Source organism: Pleurodeles waltl, chromosome 4_2, assembly GCF_031143425.1.
Source record: "Pleurodeles waltl isolate 20211129_DDA chromosome 4_2, aPleWal1.hap1.20221129, whole genome shotgun sequence".
Classification (NCBI taxonomy): Eukaryota; Metazoa; Chordata; class Amphibia; order Caudata; family Salamandridae; genus Pleurodeles; species Pleurodeles waltl.
The window spans coordinates 873,866,402-873,892,423 of NC_090443.1; positions in this window are offsets into that span (position 1 = coordinate 873,866,402).

Here is a 26,022-nt window from a genome sequence, read left to right on the forward strand (position 1 = left end):
ACTTTACTATTGGGATCCAGGATGTGGGAAAGTCGTTTCTGGGCTTAAAGGGACATCATCTTTGCCACAATTGCCATTTCAGAAAAACAAAATTCAAATCTCATAAAATAATAACAACTAACCCTAACTTGAACTACTACCATAACCAATAATCACCACATAACTAGTTCTCCAGGGAAAATAACCATCAAGCTGCTACCAAAAACTACTAGCGCGCCTAGTCCTTAGTAAGTAAACTTACAAGGGGACGCATATAGGCCGATGAACCTTTTAAATTGCATGGAGTATCCTAGTCACGCAGTGATCACTGGACTATTAATCAACATCAATAATCAAGAAAAACATTCTTTAGAAACAGCTAAAGCCCGTTTACTCATCAATAACCACAACTCGACAAAGAGTTAACAATTTTTATTTTCCTATTGATTACAACTCTAAAGCATCTGTTAATTCAATCTTTATTAAATCCACTCAATTTATTAATCCATTAATAGAAAACATCATCACTTGAAAGGAACATATACAACAATGCAAATACGTAAGCTAAGAAATATCAACATTGATAACAAAGTTCAGCAATTTTGTCGGTCAGTCAATTGTCACTGTCAACTTCTCCCTTAACACCCTACCTAACCAAGATTAGCATCAGCATGTGGGACTTCATGCGAAAACCTTTTAGAGGAAACATAAATTTGGAAAAAATCTATCTAAGTAAGAATATCTATAATCAGCGGTACCTAGAAGAAAAGGCATAAAATGTATCAGGCACATTTTCATAGCTACCTATCCAGGATGGATCACCAACAAGTCAGTCTTCGTCTTCAGGTCATCAATTAGTCAGCCTTCGAATCAGGCTCACAGAGTATGAGCCCAAGATCAGAACCTCGGACAGCGTCTCCTGACGTCATCAATTCTCTCCCCGCAACTCTGATTTTAGCCCCTTGACATGACTTTTTATTAGGGTCTCCCAGTCCATTCCCCTAATTGCTAATTGGTCAGTCAGTCAGCAGATATGACTTTAACCTATAGTTTTTGTTTACCAAATCTACTAATCAATATTAGCTTGTTCACAAGATGCGTGTTGTGAACGCATGATGCAGTGTTTTGGAGCATCACTCCTGAAAGAACTGGAGTGGGACTGGTCTCTGTCATTCAAACTGGTTTTGAATTGTGTGCAGCCCATGTTTCGATGCCTTTGGTGCCTTTTCCAATGTGCACTGAAAGTTTGTTTTTCTACGCGGTGCTTACTTTCATTGGCCGCTGATCTGTTGATATTCTCGTTGACGGCTCATTACCAGACATGCGTGATCAGCATGTGTTTGCTACAGGAAGCTGTACATGAGTTGCCCTTTGTGGATAACGCAATTCTTAATTCAACATTGTGCACAACAGAGAATACTGCTGCCTGAGCTGGAGCTCAGGCTTTGGAACGCGAGTGCTTCATGGTTTTCCTTGGCAACGATTTGGATAGTTTACCACCTGCCAAAGTAGAACATTTCCTGGCTTCAATTGTCCCGGGCATAATTGGCGATTTAAAAAATGACACTGACTTTTGATTTTGGTTTTATTGGCGCCACTACTGAAATTTTAACTTGTCTTCTTTTTCCTCCATGCTCAAGTGTCTTTTAACTTGTCACTATTGACATTCATGTTTATATGCTTTTAGAAGTAGATTTTATTAGGCTTTTATTTCATTTTAGGCTTTGAACCAACATTTGAAAAGGCGAGGGGAGGGAGTTGTATAGCTATTTTAGCCATATTCTATACATGTTATTTTAGCCAACTAGGCCTGCTGTTGTGCACTTTAGCCAAGTTACATTTTATTCAGCATTGTTTTGTTTTTCTAGCATTAGCCACATTTGCGGTGTTGTTTTATTTTCTCTATCTCATTGTTCTTTCGCTTTTGAAAGTATCACGTTCTTAGTACTGCATTCATTTTACTTTGTGCTTTCCTCAAGGCTGCAGTCAGACAGGATTGCTGGCAAAAGTGGTGAGCTGTGTCTACAACAGTCACAGAAATATACACATCCTTACATGGGGCCATTTTTCCTAGCACATGCATTGTTTTATTATAAAAACACTTCTCTGTCCCATACACGTTAGAGGGAGATTCCAGCCAGATGACCACGACTGCATGCTGATTGTTTAGACTACCCAACCCCTGGTCTATATGGTGACGGTGTCTCTTTAGACAACAGTCTTCCTTGCTCAGGTATGGGGGATGATGTCTTCCCAGGGGGGAAACCTGAAGGACGGATTAGGGCTTACCATGCTGTGCTCTAACATAGCTAGGTAGCAAGGATATATATCACTAATAGTGACAGCCTGGTGGGACCGCTTTTGTGTTTCACTCTCCTTGCCACAATTTTGCTTCTATTGTGTCTTATCATTCTAGTTCTTGCAATACATGCCATTTTATCTAAGATGCAATTACTTCAATATACCCTTATTGAACTATATTCTGCCACTGTTTGACTTTGCCTGTGAGAGACTAATGTAACCAAGAGAAATGGGTGAGATTTGATCAACCACAATTCCCCTGAGGAGTCTTTCTTGTCATGCGCTCGGTTGCCACAATCATCCCTGCTCTAGGGCAGAGATGAGGTGCTGCTAGTGAGCTGGAAAACCTGGATTAGGCCGACAGGCGTCACATGGTGTGGGACCTTACTCAGTACCCTACATTTCAGATGATTCTGCCACCCAAATCTCATTAGGATAGTGAGAACCTACCCAACAACAGAAACAATCATCCTGGGACTGGTTTCAGGGTATCACCCTTCATCAGCCAAGCTAGCGTGAAACCAGTGGCATAGTGAGCAAGGGACCCTCATCTGGGCATACCCTGGTTACTTAGGGTAACTTTAGCAACACACAAATATGATGGATGGAGTGCTGAAACTTTTCAAATGTAATTTTACCAATTTATTTGATCAAACCCTCAAACATCCAATGGGCACGCTGCTTGTATGGTGTGTGCATTCAGGTAACTCAGATTACGGGTAGGAAAGTTTACAGTTCCAGAAAAGCTATGTTGGATGACCAAATGCATCAAGTGGCTGTTTAAACTAAATGTTAATGATAAAAAATAGATGAATTTATAAGTATTTATTATATCATTAGTGATTGGTTAAGTAAATTATATTTCTCTGTAATTTTGCAATAGTTGCATTGTAGGTCATTTTCTAATATCTCTATGGTCAGTATGGTTCTGGTTCTTCTGTCTAATTTGTTGCTGAGTGGTATGAGAGGAAATCAGATAATGGAGCAGCGATTTCTGCCTGGTGTGAAGTAGTTGAAGTTGGTTTGCGTAACCTTACAAGCACTGTTCCCAATACGTCTTTCTGTTGAAACAGAGTTGTGTCACTCATTTATGGCCCCGTAATTTGGGAGTTTCTTTTACGATTGGTAGAATTTCTTTTGACTGCATTACAGCTTGGTTGTGTTATGTGTAAAGTCTGAGGAGTTTCAAGTACTTTTTTGGTGCCAAGTGTATGTAATGCTGCAATTCAATCAGTATTGGACTGTGGTAAGGGCGTGTTCAATATTTTTTTATTTTTTACTGGGTTGGCTTTCAATTCTAACGATGAGGATAATGTAAAATGGGTTTCTGTCGCTATATGGTTTACACCATTAGGTGGCTATTTATTTTACGCCACTTTAAGTACAAACTAAACCTGTTTCAGGTCCTGAGCTCGCCCCCCACGACCGCAGCACCAACCTGCTGCCCTCTGCCTCTGTCCCACGAGCACGCTGCCGTTTGCGTGTTCGAGGCCCTCCTCCACCCGCAGGCATCCTCCTGCGCCTCATCCCTGGTGGCTAGTGGGCTCACTTGACCCGTGTGCCGCTTCCGGCGTCCTGTAAGTTGTTTTTTGGCTTTTTCGCTTTTTCAGCGCCTCGCCGCCGGCGCTTCTGCCCCCTTTGTGCCCCCCTGAATTGCTGTCTCCCCGATCGTGTATTGTGCCATTATTGTATTTCTGATTGTGTGCTTTTCTTACTGTAACTGCTTGTATGTTTGCTCGTTTTCAGTGTTTTTGCCCCTTGTGCGCTCCCCGTTCCCTGCCGCTGCCTCCCTGCGGCCCCGCCCCCCTCGCGCCCCCATTTGCCGCTCCCTCCCGCCTCCCGCCTCCCAGCTGCTCCTCCCTCCCCCCTCCCCCCTCCCTTCTTAATGGCTGGCACTGCGCGTCCGCGCCGCTGGCGCGCCACTGGCGCACCAGAGGCGCGCCAGAGGCAAGCCCGTCTGCGCCCGTCCGCGCCTGGACCACGCCCAGCGCCACCCCCCCTGGCCCCTGCGCCCCCCGTATCCGCTACTCATCCAACGAACTCCGCGCTCTCAACCCCGGCCCCTCCACTGAATGCTTCCGGGCGTCCGCGAAGCACACTAAAGGACCGTTTTCCTGTCGCACCTGCAACTTCTCCTGCATCAGAACGACTAATTCAACTACTAAAATATTCAACCCCAACCACCTGAACTGCATCCTCATCAACACCCGCTCCGCACGAAAACACGCCATCGAGCTCTGGGATTTGCTCGACACCACTGCTCCTGACGTGGCTTTCCTGACCGAAACCTGGTGGAACGACTCCTCGGCTCCGGACATCGCCATCGCCATACCGGACGGCTACAAAATCATCAGAAGAGATCGAACCAACGGAATCGGAGGCGGAATAGCCATCGCTCACAAAGCTACCCTCAAAATCCACACCCACTCGGACGACACCCTCAAGACAGCCGAACACCTCCACTTCCAGATCCACACGGACCCCAACACGACCCTCAGAGGAACCCTCATATACCGCCCTCCAGGACCAAGAGCCCCCTTCAGCGACACCATCGCCGACCTCGCAAGCACCCACGCCCTCGCCTCCACTGATTACATCCTCCTGGGAGATCTAAACTACCATCTGGAAAACGCCAACGTCGCCAACACCGCATCACTGACCTCCAACCTCCTCAACCTCGGACTCCACCAGCTAGTCAACACTCCCACCCACATCGCCGGACACACCCTTGACCCCCTCTTCACCTCAAGCAACCACATCTCTTTCAGCCACACCTCCGAACTCCACTGGACCGACCATCACTGCGTCCATTTCACCTATAAGAAAATCACAGAGCAACACCGCATCCAGCTACCTCCTCACCGCCGCTGGGGCAAAGTCACCCAAGACCAACTGACCAGCACCCTCATCAACAACCCTCCACCCGACGCAACCGACCCGAGCACAGCCACCATCAATCTCCATCAATGGATCCTCGACTGCGCCAACACCCTTGTCCCACTCAAGAAACCCACTGCAATCCAAGGAAAGAAAAAACCAGCCTGGTTCACAGACGATCTAACCACCTCCAAAAGCATCTGCCAGAAGCTCAAAAAGAAATGGATCCAAGAACGCACACCCGACAACCTCGCCACCCTCAAAAACGCCAACCGTGAACACCACCAACGGATCCGCCTCGCCAAGCGCGCCCACTTCACCGAACGCATCAACAACAACGCCCACGACTGCAAAGAACTCTTCGGCATCGTGAAGGAACTCTCCAACCCAAAAGCCAACTCCAACGACATCCCGACATCCCGCCCTCCCAGAAACTCTGCGACGACCTCTCCACCTTCTTCCACCAGAAAATCGCCACCATCCACGACAGCTTCAACACCGGTCCACCGCCAGACCCCACCCCGACGTCTCCTCCCACGACTGCCGCCTCACCGCCTGGACCCACGTGGATGATGCAGAAACCATAACAACCATGAACACCATCCACTCAGGCTCCCCTACGGACCCTTGCCCTCATCACGTATTCAACTCAGCCAACGCCACCATCGCCCCCGAACTCCGCAAGATCATCAACCTCTCCTTCACTTCCGCCACTTTCCCGGACAGCTGGAAACACGCAGAAATCCAACCCCTCCTCAAGAAACCCAAAGCCGACCCCAACGATCTCAAAAACTTCCGTCCGATCTCTCACCTCCCTTTTCCAGCTAAAGTCATCGAGAAGATCGTCAACACTCAACTCACCCACTTCCTCGAAGACAATTCCATCCTGGACCCCTCACAATCCGGATTCAGACGAAACCACAGCACTGAGACTGCTCTCCTCGCCGCCACAGATGACATCAGACATCAAATGGACAACGGCGAAACCTCAGCCCTCATCCTCCTCGACCTATCAGCCGCTTTTGACACAGTCTGCCACCGCACCCTACTGACCCGCCTCCAGGAAGCCGGCATCCAAGATAAAGCCCTCCACTGGATCTCATCCTTCCTCTCCGACAGAACTCAGAGAGTCCGTCTCTCCCCTTTCCGCTCCAAAGCGACCAACCTCATCTGCGGCGTCCCCCAAGGATCCTCCCTCAGCCCTACGTTGTTCAACGTCTACATGGCCCCCCTCGCTAAAATGGCCCGCCAACATCATCTCCTACGCCGACGACACCCAGCTCGTCCTCTCCCTGACCAAAGACCCGCTCACCGCCAAAACAAATCTCCACGAGGGACTAAAAGCCATCGCCGATTGGATGAACAACAGTCGCCTGAAACTCAACTCCGACAAGACGAAAGTCCTCATCCTCGGGCGCACTCCCTCGGCCTGGAACGACTCATGGTGGCCCTCCGACCTCGGACCCCCGCCCACCCCTGCCAACCACGCAAGAAACCTCGGCTTCATCCTGGACTCCGCCCTCACCATGTCCAAACAGGTCAGCGCCGTCTCCTCCTCCTGTTTCAACATCCTTCGAATGCTCCGCAGAATCTTCAAGTGGATTCCAACAGAAACCAGAAAGACGGTGACCCAGGCCCTCGTCAGCAGCAGACTTGACTACGGCAACGCACTCTACACAGGCATCCCAACCAAAGACATCAAACGACTCCAACGTATCCAAAATGCCTCCGCCCGACTGATTCTCGACATACCCCGCCGATGTCACATCTCCCCTCACCTGAAGGAACTCCACTGGCTCCCGGTAGACAAGAGGATCACCTTCAAACTCCTCACCCACGCTCACAAGGCGCTTCACAACACCGGACCCTCCTACCTCAACACCAGACTTAACTTCTACACTCCAACACGTCAACTCCGATCCGCCAACCTCGCCCTCGCCATCGTACCCCGAATCCAGCGCAAGACCTCCGGCGGCAGATCCTTCTCCTTCCTCGCCGCCAAGACCTGGAACTCTCTCCACACACCTCTACGCCAGACCCAGGACCTCCTCGCATTCAGAAGGCTCCTCAAGACCTGGCTCTTCGACCGCTAAACAGCAGCGCTCCACACCCCCCCCCTCCCCCCAGCGCCTCGAAACCCTGACGGGTACATAGTGCGCTTTATAAATATTGTGATTGATTGATTGATTGATTGAACTAAATGATCTATTTCAGATTGGATTCCAGCAAACAGTATCTGAATTATTCAGGGTATACAAGTACAGTGAATACACTGTGTACATAATGCACAACTTTAAGCCTTAGCTTTTGATGATGTTGGCTAAAGATGTTAGTGACACCTCTGTGCAAGCGCAACCTACCACTTTCACACTATCACAAAATACGCTGAGAACATACCCAACTTTACTAGTGGGATCCAGGATCTGGGAAAGTCATTTCTGGGCTTAAAGGGACATCATCTTTGCCACAATTGCCATTTCAGAAAAACAAAATTCAAATCTCATAACATAATAACAACTAACCCTAACTTGAACAACTACCATAACCAGTAATCACCACATAACTAGTTCTCCAGGGAAAATAACCATCAAGCTGCTACCAAAAACTGCTAGCGCGCCTCGTCCTTAGTAAGTAAAGTTACAAGGGGACGCGTATAGGCCGATGAACATTTTGAATTGCATGGAGTATCCTAGTCACGCAGTGATCACTGGACTATTAATCCACATCAATAATCAAGAAAAACATTCTTTAGAAACAGCTAAAGCCTGTTTACTCATCAATAACCACAACTCGACAAAGAGTTAACAATTTTTATTTTCCTATTGATTAAAACTCTAAAGCATCTGTTAATTCAATCTTTATTAAATCCACTCAATTTATTAATCCATTAATAGAAAACATCATCACTTGAAAGGAACATATACAACAATGCAAATACGTAAGCTAAGAAATATCAACATTGATAACAAAGTTCAGCAATTTTGTCCGTCAGTCAATTGTCACTGTCAGCTTCTCCCTTAACAGCCTACCTAACCAAGATTAGCATCAGCATGTGGGACTTCATGCGAAAACCTTTTAGAGGAAACATTAATTTGCAAAAAATCTATCTAAGTAAGAATATCTATAATCAGCACAGTTGGTACCCAGAAGAAAAGGCATAACATTTATCAGTCACATTTTCATAGCTACCTATCCAGGATGGATCACCAACAAGTCAGTCTTCGTCTTCAGGTCATCAATTAGTCAGCCTTCGAATCAGGCTCACAGACTATGAGCCCAATATCAGCACCTCGGACAGCGTCTCCTAACGTCATCAATTCTCTCCCCGCAATTCTGATCTTAGCCCCTTGACATGACTTTTTATTAGGGTCTCCCAGTCCATGCCCCCAATTGCTAATTGGTCAGTCAGTCAGCAGATATTTTTTGACCTATAGTTTTTGTTTACCACATCTACTAATCAATATTAGCTTGTTCACAAGATGCAGATTGGTTCACCATGCGATGTTCTCATCATCCTGCCTTTCAGGTATCAAAATTGTTGCATGTTCCTCTTCAGTCAGTGGCTCCATTGTTCAAGTCCTGGGAAAGTACATTTAGCATACTCTACACATCATTGTATCAAATTGTCTTCATCATCTCCTGTCCGCCGGTACATTGCAGAATGTTCTAGCTAAGCAACTTTAACATTGAGCGGGTCAGGGTCATTGCATGCCTCCAGTCCTTTGCAAAGCGTTTAGAAAATTCATCTCTTCGCATGTATGAGGCTCAGGAAAACTAGGCCTTTAGTTCAGCTAACTTAGCACTACAAACTAATGCAAAACATAGATTATACATCTCATTATGACATATTTTTACATTTTTCTTATATCTTTTTATTATTTTTCACATTTTCAGTCATATTAGTACACATGGTGATCGCACCCCGAGGGCACATTTTCAAACGTGCACATTATTTTCTCTATGATTAATTTCTCTACGCATTTTCCCTTAGTAAACACATATACATCATTAATACTTTTCTTAATTAGTGTATCTGCTTCAACAACACAACTTAAAGCACTTCCACCAGCGCAACTGTGTTGTGAACGCATGGTGCAGTGTTTTGGAGCATCACTCCTGAAAGAACTGGAGTGCGACTGATCTCTGTCATTCAAACCGGTTTTGAATTGTGTGCAGCCCATGTTTCGATGCCTTTGGTGTCTTTTCGAATGTGCACTGAAAGTTTGTTTTTCTACGCAGTGCTTACTTTCATTGGACGCTGATCTGTTGACATTCTCGTTGACGGCTCATTACCAGACATGCGCGATCAGCATGTGTTTGCTACGGGAAGCTGTACATGAGTTGCCCTTTGTGGATAGTGCAATTCTTAATTCAGCATTGTGCACAACAGAGAATACTGCTGCCTGAGCTGGAGCTCAGGCTTTGGAACACGAGTGCTTCATGGTTTTCCTTGGCAACGATTTGGATAATTTACCACATGCCAAAGTAGAACATTTCCTGGCTTCAATTGTCCCGGGCATAATTGGCGATTTAAAAAATGACTCTGACTTTTGATTTTGGTTTTATTGGCACCACTACTGAAATTTTAACTTGTCTTCTTTTTCCTCCATGCTCAAGTGTCTTTTAACTTGTCACTATTGACATTCATGTTTTTATGCTTTTAGAAATAGATTTTATTAGGCTTTTATTTCATTTTAGGCTTTGAACCGACCTTTGAAAAGGCTAGGGGAGGGAGTTGTATAGCTATTTTAGCCATATTTTATACATGTTATTTTAGCCAACTAGGCCTGCTGTTGTGCACTTTAGCCAAGTTACATTTTATTCAGCATTGTTTTGTTTTTCTAGCATTAGCCACATTTGCGTTTTTTTTATGTTCTCTATCTCATTGTTCTTTCGCTTTTGAAAGCATCACGTTCTTAGTACTGCATTCATTTTACTTTGTGCTTTGCTCAAGGCTGCAGTCAGATAGGATTGCTGGCAAACGTGGTGAGCTGTGTCTACAACAGTCACAGAAATGTACACATCTTTACATGGGGCCATTTTTCCTAGCACATGCATTGTTTCATTATAAAAACACTTCTCTGTCCCATACACGTTAGAGGGAGATTCCAGCCAGATGACCACGACTGCATGCTGATTTTTTAGACTACCGAACCCCTGGTCTATCTGGGGACGGTGTCTCTTTAGACAACAGTCTTCCTTGCTCAGGTATGGGGGATGATGTCTTCCCAGGGGGGAAACCTGAAGGACGGCTTAGGGCTTACCATGCTGTGCTCAAACTTAGTTTAAGTAGCAAGGATATATATCACTAATAGTGACAGCATGGTGGGACCGGTTTTATGTTTCACTCTCCTTGCTACAATTTTGCTTCTATTGTGTTTTATCATTCTAGTTATTGCAATACATGCCATTTTATCTAAGATGCAGCTACTTCAATAGACCCTTATTGAACTATATTCTGCCTCTGTTTGTCTTTGCCTATGAGAGACTAATGTAACCAAGAGAAATGGGTGAGATTTGATCAACCACAATTCCCCTGAGGAGTCTTTCTTGTCATGCGTTCAGTTGCCACAATAATCCCTGCTCTAGGGCAGAGATGACGTGCTGCTAGTTAGCTAGAAAACCCGGATTAGGCCGACAGGCGTCACCTGGTGTGGGACTGTACTCAGTACCTTACAATTCAGATGATTCTGCCGCCCAAATCCAGTAGCCTCATTAGGATATTGAGAACCTACCCAACAACAGAAACAAGCATCCTGGGACTGGTTTCGGTGTATCTCCTTTCATCAGCCAAGCTAGCTTGAAACCAGTGGCACAGCGAGCAAGGGACCCTCATCTGGGCATACCCTGGTTACTTAGGGTAACTTTAGCAACACAAAAATATGATGGATGGAGTGCTGAAACTTTTCAAATGTCATTTTACCAATTTATTTGATCAAACCCTCAAACATCCAATGGGCACGCTGCTTGTATGGTGTGTGCATTCAGGTACCTCAGATTACAGGTAAGAAAGCTTACAGTTCCAGAAAAGCTATGTTGAGATGAGCAAATGCCTCAAGTGGCTGTTTAAACTAAATGTTAATGATAAAAAATAGATGAATTTATAAGTATTTATTATATCTTTAGTGACTGGTTAAGTAAATTATATTTCTCTGTAATTTTGCAATAGTTGCATTGTAGGTCATTTTCTAATATCTCTATGGTCAGTATGGTTCTTCTGTCTAATTTGCTGCTGAGTGGTATGAGTGTTACGTACTGCGCTGGACTTCTGACCTCTGGATTTCGGATTGGCGAAAACACCAAGTCTTCTACTGGTCCTGGATACTCCAAGATAAGGACTTCCCCTTCTAGTAGCTACGGTGCCGCTTGACAGGCTACAAAGCAGACCGTACCCTCCAGAAGGAGTCCCAGAGGGAAAAAAAACCAACACTGGGGAAAAAACCTCTAACAGGAACTCCTGAAGGAAAACAAGAAAAAACAGGACTTGACAACAGGAAACAAAAATAGGCAATATCCAGGGTAAAAGGCAGGAAAAAAGGAACAGGAAAAAATATCCCAAGGCAAACGCAGGAACAAAGAACAGGCAAAAATCTCACAAGGCAAAAGCAGGAACAAAGAACAGGCAAAAATCTCCCAAGGCAAAAGCAGGTACAAAGAACAGGCAAAAATCTCCCAAGGCAAAAAAGCAGGAACAAATAACAGGAGCGAACAGCACAACCAGAAGGAAGTGTTTGCAATGCAAGGAGGAACAAGACTGACTGACTTATATACTGAGAAAAGGGAAGTGACATCACAGGAAAAGGAGGTAACACCAAATTGGATTGGGAAAAGCCCATAGACCAGTATAGGAAAAAGAAAGTAGTATAAAAGAAAAACAGAGCATGCTGAGACAAAAACACGAAGAAGACAAGATGGACACAACATGGAAAGAGACAGGCAAAAGGACCAACAAAAACCCACCACCAACAACAAAAGAAGAAAAAAGGGCTACAAGTAAGTGACGCGCGACCGGGAGCGAAATATATGCTTCCCAGAAAGCATAGTCAAAAAACGCGGGCAACGGCGCTCCGAATATTGGTAGCTCGTTCCACCCACGAGGACAGAAAGAGACGCTGCGTCAGAGCGTGGCGTTACAATGAGAGGAAATCAGATAATGGAGCAGAGATTTCTGCCTGGTGTGAAGTAGTTGAAGATGGTTTATGTAACCTTACAAGCACTGTTCCCAATACGTCTTACTGTTGAAACAGAGTTGTGTCACTCATTTATGGCCCCGTAATTTGGGAGTTTCTTTTATGATTGGTAGAATTTCTTTTGACTGCATTACAGCTTGGTTGTGTTATGTGTAAAGTCTGAGGAGTTTCAAGTACTTTTTTGGTGCCAAGTGTATGTGATGCTGCAATTTAATCAGTATTGGACTGTGGTAAGGGCGTGTTCAATATTTTTTTGTTTTCACTGGGTTGGCTTTCGATTCTAATGATGAGGATAATGTAAAACGGGTTTCTGTCGCTATATGGTTTACACCATTAGGTGGCTATTTATTTTACGCCACTTTAAGTACAAACTAAATGATCTATTTCAGATTGGATTCCAGCAAACAGTATCTAAATTATTCAGGGTATACAAGTACAGTGAATACACTGTGTACATAATGCACAACTTTAAGCCTTAGCTTTTGATGATGTTGGCTAAAGATGTTAGTGACACCTCTGTGCAAGCGCAACCTACCACTTTCACACTATCACAAAATACGCTGAGAACATACCCAACTTTACTAGTGGGATCCAGGATCTGGGAAAGTCGTTTCTGGGCTTAAAGGGACATCATCTTTGCCACAATTGCCATTTCAGAAAAACAAAATTAAAATCTCATAAAATAATAACAACTAACCCTAACTTGAACTACTACCATAACCAATAATCACCACATAACTAGTTCTCCAGGGAAAATAACCATCAAGCTGCTACCAAAAACTGCTAGCGCGCCTAGTCCTTAGTAAGTAAACTTACAAGGGGACGCGTATAGGCCGATGAACCTTTTGAATTGCATGGAGTATCCTAGTCACGCAGTGATCACTGGACTATTAATCAACATCAATAATCAAGAAAAACATTCTTTAGAAACAGCTAAAGCCCGTTTACTCATCAATAACCACAACTCGACAAAGAGTTAACAATTTTTATTTTCCTATTAATTACAACTCTAAAGCATCTGTTAATTCAAACCTTATTAAATCCACTCAATGTATTAATCCATTAATAGAAAACATCATCACTTGATAGGGAACATATACAACAATGCAAATACGTAAGCTAAGAAATATCAACATTGATAACAAACTTCAGCAATTTTGTCCGTTAGTCAATTGTCACTGTCAGCTTTTCCCTTAACAGCCTACCTAACCAACATAAGCATCAGCATGTGGGACTTCATGCGAAAACCTTTTAGAGGAAACATTAATTTGGAAAAAATCTATCTAAGTAAAAATATCTATAATCAGCGCAGTTGGTACCCAGAAGAAAAGGCATAGCATTTATCAGTCAAATTTTCATAGCTACCTATCCAGGATGGATCACCAACAAGTCAGTCTTTGTCTTCAGGTCATCAATTAGTCAGATTTCGAATCAGGCTCACAGAGTATGAGCCCAATATCAGCACCTCGGACAGCGTCTCCTGACGTCATCAATTCTCTCCCCGCAACTCTGATCTTAGCCCCTTGACATGACTTTCTATTAGGGTCTCCCAGTCCATCCCCCTAATTGCTAATTGGTCAGTCAGTCAGCATATATGACTTTAACCTATAGTTTTTGTTTACCAACTCTACTAATCAATATTAGCTTGTTCACAAGATGCGGATTGGTTCACCATGTGATGTTCTCATCATCCTGCCTTTCAGCTAACTTAGCACTACAAACTAATGCAAAACATAGATTATACATCTCATTATGACATATTTTTACATTTTTCTTATATCTTTTTATTATTTTTCACATTTTCAGTCATATTAGTACACATGGTGATCGCACCCCTGTAGTGCTTTCCTCTTATCTAGTTTCTAAGCACTAACATAACACAACAGAAATGCACTTCTGAGGTCAAAGAAGACTTTTATTGTTGTTAATTCTTCCCCAACCACAATATTTTATGTATGACGAATTAGTAGCTTTCAAGTCCGCGTTAATCAAACAAAATATATCAGTTTGCAATATACACAGCAGGTTATATTTATAAGATATTGAATGCAAAGCAAAACAAATACTTCACCGTGTGTGAACTATCTACAGCTTCATCTTTCTAAGGTCTGCAAGCTGATGACCCCTGTCAGCCGCGAGAAAGAGATTCATCTACCCACACAGGATTGCTGGCAGCTGGCGCCAAGCTCCAGCACGAGGTCCGGCAGATTCGAATTAACGCGGACTTGAAAGCTACTAATTCGTCATTCATAAATATTGTGGTTGGGGAAGAATTAACAACAATAAAAGTCTTCTTTGACCTCAGAAGTGCATTTCTGTTGTGTTATGTTAGTGCTTAGAAACTAGCTAAGAGGAAAGCACTACAATTGGTACCAGAAGTGGGGTCGGTCATTAAGAGGTGATTAAGAGGGTGTTGACGAGTTGGTAGATTTCTAAGTGCACACTTTAAAAGTGTAATTGTTTTTTTGTTGTTTGGAGAATTACAGAAATTGTTTTTTTTGGAGAATTACAGAAGCACGGCAGACCATGTCTGAAAATGCATGTGTAGCTAAAATGCCTGATAGTGTTTTGAGAAATAATTTCTGTTGTACATATGTAGAAAACGTGTCTTTTGGAAGTAATGATGACAGAAAGGTCTGGATACCTTTATCTGCTTACAGAGAAATGCAGGAGAAATGTAGGAAGTTGGAACATGAAAATAGGAATTTACGTGAGCAAATTAGCCCGACTGAAAGTTATAAAACGGCTTTCTTGTCCCATTCCAGTAATGAGGGGGTTAAGACAGCTCCGAGCTGCACTGAGTTTTCGTGTGAGCCAGGGTTTTTGGCAGTGAAAGCGCATTCCTTAACTGATAACACGGACGAGAGAGAGCAGAATGTGATTTACGAGTTACCGTTGCAAAATGCACAAGTAAAACGAAAGATTTTAGAGCAAGAGCCGAGTTTCATTAGCTTGTTTGATTTTTGGAAAAAGAATAGCCCTCATTTGAGAGAAATCCTAACACTTTTGTATATGGTCACTGTGAAAAATTATATGCAGTTGCGCGCTTGTGATTTGGCAAATGAAATAATGCAGACTTTAGGTTTCTGCGCAGTGCAAGAAGGAAATACTTATGTACATGTAACTCAAGAACAAGGAAAGAAAATAGTGCCCCTAGCTAGGATCATACACTGGATCTGGTACTTGCCAGACAGGGCTAGAGTACCACAGATAAAAGAGTTACCGGTGAAATTGTGTGCACCATTTGAACTCGTGTCCACTGAAGATAAAAAGCATGTTTGTTTTACTAATGATTCATTGACTGAAATTTTGCTTTCTGGCACAGTAGAAGGAACAGCGTTGTATAATGTGTGTCAGATTTTAAAGCAAGAGCTACGTGAGATGTGTCATTTTTATGCTGATTTTTGGTTCTTTGATAATGTTTTAGCCACATGGCTTGTACCTAACTGGTTCAATTACCTTGCAGATGTTAATGAGAAAAATTCAGAGAGAGAAGTGTTCACCCAGAATTCTGCCTTAGTGGGGATGGCTAAGTGGGTGCCCCAGAAATGTGAACAGCTGAGAGAAAAAGCCACTTACAGGTGGGCAGAGATGAGAGGGATGCACATTCCCCTAGATTTGATAAAAACTGTGCAGCACGCACAAAAGCAATCTGTCATGCAAGCAGTCACAGAGCAGTTGGGGAGAGGAACGTTACCAGGACAGGAATGGCAAATTGATCAGGTTTTAGGGAGAGTGATTGCTGCAAATTACCAAGGAAAAATCAAAATTATGCTGATACCTAGAAAAGAATCTGATTCATTCATACAAATTGGAGACAGAATGGCCCAAATTGGCAAAAATGCAGTGAATGGAGGTTTGGTAAAGAATGAGTCTGCCCCAGCCCTTCTGACAGTGCAAGAAAAGGGAAGCTGTGGCGCAGCAGATAAAAACCTCAGTACTGATGTGTGGGCTGAAGCCCCAAGTGATCCTCCAGAACCTGCAGTGAATATAACAAAGGGCCTCAAAAACGTCCTGCTGATTATAAAACAGGGAAAGGAAGAGGAAGGGTGCAGTTTAAATGAAAAATGTTATTTGCAAGAAAAGTCATACTTGTTTCTTTTGCAGATCCTACCACGTTTCGCCATTGTCCCTGAGTGTGCTGTGTGGTCCCCCTTCCGGTGTGTGCGTGTGGGGTCGGGGAAGGGACCGAATCCCCAACCTGAACCTGGCTGAGTAAAGTGCCAGCACCATGGATCCATTTTGCGCAAACTGCGCCTTCAGTTCAAGTTCAACTTGTTTGATTGCATTCTTCCACTGGAACTAAGCTGTGTTTTTTTTTTTTTTCCCTCTCGTATGGAACTCTGACTTTTGCTTATCTTCCAGCAAACCTTTCAGGTGGACCGTGCCCCTTTACATGAGTAGAACTCATGCCACATCAAATTGCTAACACTGTTGAATTAGAGACTCATTTAGAGTACAAATTGCTCAGTCTTTTCTGTATAAATGTATCTGATGTGAAAGGTTATGAGATCAATGTGTTAATTCACTTCTATTGCTTTACAGGGATTGCTTTGATCATTATAATGTTTTTTTTTTTGTGCTGATGTTTTTTTTTGTTTTTTGTTTTTGTTTGAAACAAGAGATATGTGAAACAAAAATTCATTGGTCAAAGGGCGGAATGTACTGCCATTTGATAAATTTTGTTTTGACCAATGACTTTGTGTTTCACCACTGCGCATATTAGTTGCTCAATGTTCACCAGTAGCACATGGTATGTTTTGTTCAGTTGAGCCGCCTATGGGCTTTGACATGGCATTAGCCATTGCTTTCTGTATTCAGTTTAGCCGCCTATGGGCTTTGACATTGCATTAGTCATTACATTCTGTATTCTGCCTATTGGCTTTGACATGGCATTAGCCATTACTTTCTGTATTCAGTTGAGCCGCCTATGGGCTTTGACATTGCATTAGCCATTACATTCTGTATTCTGCCTATTGGCTTTGACATGCTGTATCCAGTCTAGCCGCCTATTGGCTTTGACATTGCATTCCTATTGGCTTTGACATGATGTATTCAGTTTAGCTGCCTATTGACTTTGACATGCTATTAGATATTCTGCCTATTGGCTTTGACATGATATCATATATTACATTTTGCATTCAGCTCCGCTGCCTATTGGCTTTGACATGATATCATATATTACATTTTGTATTCAGCTCCGCTGCCTATTGGCTTTGACATGATATTAGACATTGCATTTTGTATTCAGCTCAGCTGCCTATTGGCTTTGACATGATATTATATATTGCATTTTGTATTCAGCTCAGCTGCCTATTGGCTTTGACATGATATTATACATTGCATTTTATATTCAGCTCAGCTGCCTATGGGCTTTGACATGATATTATACATTGCATTTTGTATTCAACTTAGATGCTTATTGGCTTTGACATGACACTAGACATTGCATTTGATATTTAGGTTAGCTGCCCATTGCCTTTAACGTGGAGTTAGACATTGCAGTTGAGAATCCAAGCTGTATTTTTCCAAGCTGTGTTTTTGCACAAGATGAACCAAGATGTTTTGTTCTTACAGTAGACTAGACCTGATAAGAGAGAGTACATGGGTGTTTTTCTCTTCGCTTGAGCTTGGGAACAGGAGTAGTCTTGGAGACCTGGCCAGTCTCCAAAAGGCTTGCTCAGTTTCCCAGGTCTGAGGGGAGGGGGCACACCTTTGTAACGAATGTAACAGGCTGCAGAGAGTCAGATTCGAATCTGCCGGACCTCGTGCTGGAGCTTGGCGCCAGCTGTCAGCAATCCCGTGTGGGTAGATGAATCTCTTTCTCGCGGCTGACAGGGGTCATCAGCTTGCAGACCTTAGAAAGATGAAGCTGTAGATAGTTCCCACACGGTGAAGTATTTGTTTTGCTTTGCATTCAATATCTTATAAATATAACCTGCTGTGTATATTGCAAACTGATATATTTTGTTTGATTAAGGCGGACTTGAAAGCTACTAATTCGTCATTCATAAATATTGTGGTTGGGGAAGAATTAACAACAATAAAAGTCTTCTTTGACCTCAGAAGTGCATTTCTGTTGTGTTATGTTAGTGCTTAGAAACTAGCTAAGAGGAAAGCACTACAACCCCGAGGGCACATTTTCAAACGTGCACATTATTTTCTCTATGATTAATTTCTCTACGCATTTTCCCTTAGCAAACACATAATACATCATTAATAATTTTCTTAATTACATATCTGCTTCAACAACACAACTTAAAGCACTTCGACCAGCGCAACTGTGTTGTGAACGCATGATGCAGTGTTTTGGAGCATCACTCCTGAAAGAACTGGAGTGCGACTGATCTCTGCCATTCAAACCGGTTTTGAATTGTGTGCAGCCCATGTTTCGATGCCTTTGGTGCCTTTTCCAATGTGCACTGAAAGTTTGTTTTTCTACCCAGTGCTTACTTTCATTGGACGCTGATCTGTTGATATTCTCGTTGACGGCTCATTACCAGACATGCGCAATCAGCATGTGTTTTCTACGGGAAGCTGTACATGAGTTGCCCTTTGTGGATAATGCAATTCTTAATTCAGCATTGTGCACAACAGAGAATACTGCTGCCTGAGCTGGAGCTCAGGCTTTGGAACACAAGTGCTTCATGGTTTTCCTTGGCAACGATTTGGATAGTTTACCACCTGCCAAAGTAGAACATTTCCTTGCTTCAATTGTCCCGGGCATTAGTGGCGATTTTAAAAATGACACTGACTTTTGATTTTGGTTTTATTGGCGCCACTACTGAAATTTTAACTTGTCTTCTTTTTCCTCCATGCTCAAGTGTCTTTTAACTTGTCACTATTGACATTCATGTTTATATGCTTTTAGAAGTAGATTTTATTAGGCTTTTATTTCATTTTAGGCTTTGAATCGACCTTTGAAAAAACAAGGGGAGGGAGTTGTATAGCTATTTTAGCCATATTTTATACATGGTATTTTAGCCAACTAGGCCTGCTGTTATGCACTTTAGCCAAGTTACATTTTATTCAGCATTGTTTTGTTTTTCTAGCATTAGCCACATTTGCGGTGTTGTTTTATTTTCTCTATCTCATTGTTCTTTCTCTTTTGAAAGCATCACGTTCTTAGTACTGCATTAATTTTACTTTGTGCTTTCCTCAAGGCTGCAGTCAGATAGGATTGCTGGCAAAAGTGGTGAGCTGTGTCTACAACAGTCACAGAAATGTACACATCCTTACGTGGGGCCATTTTTCCTAGCATATGAATTGTTTTATTATAAAAACACTTCTCTGTCCCATACACGTTAGAGGGAGATTCCAGCCAGATGACCACGACTGCATGCTGATTGTTTAGACTACCGAACCCCTGGTCTATCTGGGGATGGTGTCTCTTTAGACAACAGTCTTCCTTCCTCAGGTATGGGGGATGATGTCTTCCCAGGGGGGAAACCTGAAGGACGGATTAGGATTTACCATGCTGTGCTCTAGCATAGTTTAGGTAGCAAGGATATATATCACTAATAGTGACAGCATGGTGGGACCGTTTTTTTGTTTCACTCTCCTTGCCACAATTTTGCTTCTATTGTGTTTTATCATTCTAGTTATTGCAATACATGCCATTTTATATAAGATGCAATTACTTCAATATACCCCAATATACCCTTATTGAACTATATTCTGCCTCTGTTTGTCTTTGCCTGTGAGAGACTAATATAACCAAGAGAAAGGGGTGAGATTTGATCAACCACAATTCCCCTGAGCAGTCTTTCTTGTCATGCGCTCGGTTGCCACAATCATCCCTGCTCTAGGGCAGAGATGAGGTGCTGCTAGTTAGCTGGAAAACCCAGATTATTCCGACAGGCGTCACATGGTGTGGGACTGTACTCAGTACCCTACAATTCAGATGATTCTGCCGCCCAAATCCAGTAGCCTCATTAGGATAATGAGAACCTACCCAACAACAGAAACAAGATCCTGGAACTGGTTTCGGGGTATCACCCTTCATCAGCCAAGCTAGCTTTAAACCAGTGGCACAGTGAGCAAGGGACCCTCATCTGGGCATACCCTGGTTACTTAGGGTAACTTTAGCAACACAAAAATATGATGGATGGAGTGCTGAAATTTTTCAAATATCATTTTACCAATTTATTTTATAAAACCCTCAAACATCCAATGGGCACACTGCTTGTATGGTGTGTGCATTCAGGTAACTCAGATTACAGGTAAGAAAGTTGACAGTTCCAGGAAATCTATGTTGAGATGAGCAAATGCCTCAAGTGGCTGTTTAAACTAAATGTTAATGATAAAAAGTAGATGAATTTATAAGTATTTATTATATCTTTAGTGATTGGTTAAGTAAATTATATTTCTCTGTAATTTTGCAATAGTAGCATTGTAGGTCATTTTCTAATATCTCTATGGTCAGTATGGTTCTTCTGTCTAATTTGTTTCTGAGTGGTATGAGAGGAAATCAGATAATGGAGCAGAGATTTCTGCCTGGTGTGAAGTAGTTGAAGTTGGTTTGCGTAACCTTACAAGCACTGTTCCCAATACGTCTTACTGTTGAAACAGAGTTGTGTCACTCATTTATGGCCCTGTAATTTGGGAGTTTCTTTTAAGATAGGTAGAATTTCTTTTGACTGCATTACAGCTTGGTTGTGTTATGTGGAAAGTCTGAGGAGTTTCAAGTACTTTTTTGGTGCCAAGTGTATGTGATGCTGCAATTTAATCAGTATTGGATTGTGGTAAGGGCGTGTTCAATATTTTTTAGTTTTCACTGGGTTGGCTTCCAATTCTAATGATGAGGATAATGTAAAACGGGTTTCTGTCGCTATATGGTTTACACCATTTGGTGGCTATTTATTTTATGCCACTTTAAGTACAAACTAATGGATCTATTTCAGATTGGATTCCAGCAAACAGTATCTAAATTATTCAAGGTATACAAGTACAGTGAATACACTGTGTACACTGTGTACATAATGCACAACCTTAAGCCTTAGCTTTTGATGATGTTGACTAAAGATGTTAGTGACACCTTTGTGCAAGCGCAACCTACCACTTTCACACTACCACAAAATACGCTGAGAACATACCCAACTTTACTAGTGGGATCCAGGATCTGGGAAAGTCGTTACTCGGCTTAAAGAGACATCTTTGCCACAATTGCCATTTCAGAAAAACAAAATTCAAATCTCATAAAATAATAACAACTAACCCTAACTTGAACTACTACCATAACCAATAGTCACCACAAAACTAGTTCTCCAGGGAAAATAACCATCAAGCTGCTACCAAAAACTGCTAGCGCGCCTAGTCCTTAGTGAGTAAACTTACAAGGGGACGCATATAGGCCGATGAACCTTTTGAATTGCATGGAGTATCCTAGTCATGCAGTGATCACTGGACTATTAATCAACATCAATAATCAAGAATAACATTCTTTAGAAACAGCTAAAGCCTGTTTACTCATCAATAACCACAACTCGACAAAGAGTTAACAATTTTTATTTTCCTATTGATTACAACTCTAAAGCATCTGTTAGTTCAAACTTTATTAAATCCAATCAATTTATTAATCCATCAATAGAAAACATCATCACTTGAAAGGAACATATACAACAATGCAAATACGTAAGCTAAGAAATATCAACATTGATAACAAAGTTCAGCAATTTTGTCCGTCAGTCAATTGTCACTGTCAGCTTCTCCCTTAACAGCCTACCTAACCAACATTAGCATCAGCATGTGGGACTTCATGCGAAAACCTTTTAGAGGAAACATAAATTTGGAAAAAATCTATCTAAGTAAGAATATCTATAATCAGCGCAGTTGGTACCTAGAAGAAAAGGCATAACATTTATCAGTCACATTTTCATAGCTACATATCCAGGATGGATCACCAACAAGTCAGTCTTCGTCTTCAGGTCATCAATTAGTCAGCCTTTGAATCAGGATCACAGAGTATGAGCCCAATATCAGCTCCTCGGACAGCATCTCCTGACGTCATCAATTCTCTCCCCTCAACTCTGATTTTAGCCCCTTGACATGACTTTTTATTAGGGTCTCCCAGTCCATCCCCTTAATTGCTAATTGGTCAGTCAGTCAGCAGATATGACTTTAACCTATAGTTTTTGTTTACCAAATCTACTAATCAATATTAGCTTGTTTCATAAGATGCGGATTGGTTCACCATGCAATGTTCTCATCATCCTGCCTTTCAGTCATCAAAATTGTTGCATGTTCCTCTTCAGTCAGTGGCTCCATTGTTCAAGTCCTTGGAAAGTACACTTAGCCTTCTCTACACATAATTGTATCAAATTGACTTCATCATCTCCTGTCCGCCAGTACATTGCAGAATGTTCTAGCTAAGCAACGTTAACATCGAGCGGGTCAGGGTCATCGCATGCCTCCAGTCCTTTCCAAAGCGTTTAGAAAATTCATCTCTTCGAGTGTATGAGGCTCAGGAAAACTAGGCCTTTAGTTCAGCTAACTTAGCACTACAAACTAATGCAAAACATAGATTATACATCTCATTATGACATATTTTTACATTTTTCTTATATCTTTTTATTATTTTTCACATTTTCAGTCATATTAGTACACATGGTGATCGCACCCCAAGGGCACATTTTCAAACGCGCACATTATTTTCTCTATGATTAATTTCTCTGTGCATTTTCCCTTAGTAAACACAGATACATCATTAATAATTTTCTTAATTAGCTTATCTGCTTCAACAACAACAAGGAGGACTTAAAGCACTTCCACCAGCGCAACTGTGTTGTGAACGCATGATGCAGTGTTTTGGAGCATCACTCCTGAAAGAACAGGAGTGCGACCGGTCTCTGTCATTCAAACCAGTTTTGAATTGTGTGCAGCCCATGTTTCGATGCCTTTGGTGTCTTTTCGAATGTGCACTGAAAGTTTGTTTTTCTACACGGTGCTTACTTTCATTGGACGCTGATCTGTTGATCTTCTCGTTGATGGCTCATTACCAGACATGCGCGATCTGCATGTGTTTGCTACGGGAAGCTGTATATCAGTTGCCCTTTGTGGATGATGCATTTCTTAATTCAACATTGTGCACAACAGAGAATACTGCTGCCTGAGCTGGAGCTCAGGCTTCGGAACGCGAGTGCTTCATACTGTAGTTTTCCTTGGCAACAATTTGGATAGTTTACCACCTGCCAAAGTAGAACATTTCCTGGCTTCAATTGTCCCGGACATAATTGGCGATTTAAAAAATGACACTGACTTTTGATTTTGGTTTTATTGGCGCCACTACTGAAATTTTAACTTGTCTTCTTTTTCCTCCATGCTCAAGTGTCTTTTAACTTGTCACTATTGACATTCATGTTTATATGCTTTTAGAAGTAGATTTTATTAGGCTTTTATTTCATTTTAGGCTTTGAACCAACCTTTGAAAAGGCAAGGGGAGGGAGTTGTATAGCTATTTTAGCCATATTTTATACATGGTATTTTAGCCAACTAGGCCTGCTGTTGTGCACTTTAGCCAAGTTACATTTTATTCAGCGTTGTTTTGTTTTTCTAGCATTAGCCACATTTGCGGTGTTGTTTTATTTTCTCTATCTCATTGTTCTTTCGCTTTTGAAAGCATCACGTTCTTAGTACTGCATTCATTTTACTTTGTGCTTTGCTCAAGGCTGCAGTCAGATAGTATTGCTGGCAAAAGTGGTATGCTGTGTCTACAACAGTCACAGAAATGTACACATCTTTACGTGGGGCCATTTTTCCTAGCACATGCATTGTTTTATTATAAAAACACTTCTCTGTCCCATACACGTTAGAGGGAGATTCCAGCCAGATGACCACGACTGCATGCTGATTTTTTAGACTACCGAACCCCTGGTCTATCTGGGGACGGTGTCTCTTTAGACAACAGTCTTCCTTGCTCAGGTATGGGGGATGATGTCTTCCCAGGGGGGAAACCTGAAGGACGGATTAGGGCTTACCATGCTGTGCTCAAACTTAGTTTAAGTAGCAAGGATATATATCACTAATAGTGACAGCATGGTGGGACCGGTTTTATGTTTCACTCTCCTTGCTACAATTTTGCTTCTATTGGTTTTTATCATTCTAGTTATTGCAATACATGCCATTTTATCTAAGATGCAGCTACTTCAATAAACCCTTATTGAACTATATTCTGCCTCTGTTTGTCTTTGCCTATGAGAGACTAATGTAACCAAGAGAAATGGGTGAGATTTGATCAACCACAATTCCCCTGAGGAGTCTTTCTTGTCATGCGCTCGGTTGCCACAATAATCCCTGCTCTAGGGCAGAGATGACGTGCTGCTAGTTAGCTGGAAAACCCGGATTAGGCCGACAGGCGTCACCTGGTGTGGGACTGTACTCAGTACCTTACAATTCAGATGATTCTGCTGCCCAAATCCAGTAGCCTCATTAGGATAGTGAGAACCTACCCAACAACAGAAACAAGCATCCTGGGACTGGTTTCGGGGTATCTCCTTTCATCAGCCAAGCTAGCTTGAAACCAGTGGCACAGCGAGCAAGGGACCCTCATCTGGGCATACCCTGGTTACTTAGGGTAACTTTAGCAACACAAAAATATGATGGATGGAGTGTTGAAACTTTTCAAATGTCATTTTACCAATTTATTTGATCAAACCCTCAAACATCCAATGGGCACGCTGCTTGTATGGTGTGTGCATTCAGGTACCTCAGATTACAGGTAAGAAAGCTTACAGTTCCAGAAAAGCTATGTTGAGATGAGCAAATGCCTCAAGTGGCTGTTTAAACTAAATGTTAATGATAAAAAATAGATGAATTTATAAGTATTTATTATATCTTTAGTGACTGGTTAAGTAAATTATATTTCTCTGTAATTTTGCAATAGTTGCATTGTAGGTCATTTTCTAATATCTCTATGGTCAGTATGGTTCTTCTGTCTAATTAGTTGCTGAGTGGAATGAGTGTTACGTACTGCGCTGGACTTCTCCCCTCTGGATTTCGGATTGGCGAAAACACCAAGGCCCTCATTCTGACCCTGGCGGTGTCTCACCGCCAGGGCAGAGGGCAGAGGAAGCACCGCCAACAGGCTGGCGGTGCTTCCGTGGCATTCTGACCGCGGCGGTACAGCCGCGGTCAGAAACGGGAAACCGGCGGTGTCCCGCCGGTTTCCCGCTGCCCTGGGGAATCCTCCACGGCGGCGCTTCTAGCAGCGCCGCCATGGGGATTCCGACCCCCTTACCGCCATCCTGTTCCTGGCGGTGTTCGCTGCCAGGAACCGGATGGCGGTAACGGGTGTCGTGGGGCCCCTGGGGGCCCCTGCAGTGCCCATGCCAATGGCATGGGCACTGCAGGGGCCCCCTAACAGGGCCCCACTATGATTTTCAGTGTCTGCCAAGCAGACACTGAAAATCGCGACGGGTGCAACTGCACCCGTCGCACCCCTTCCACTCCGCCGGCTCCATTCGGAGCCGGCATCCTCATGGAAGGGGGTTTCCCGCTGGGCTGGCGGGAGGCCTTCTGGCGGTCGCCCGCCAGCCCAGCGGGAAACTCAGAATAACCGCGGCGGTCTTTTGACCGCGCAGCGGTATTCTGACGGCGGGACTTTGGCGGGCGGTCTCCGCCGCCCGCCAAAGTCAGAATGAGGGCCCAAGTCTTCTACTGGTTCTGGATACTCCAAGAT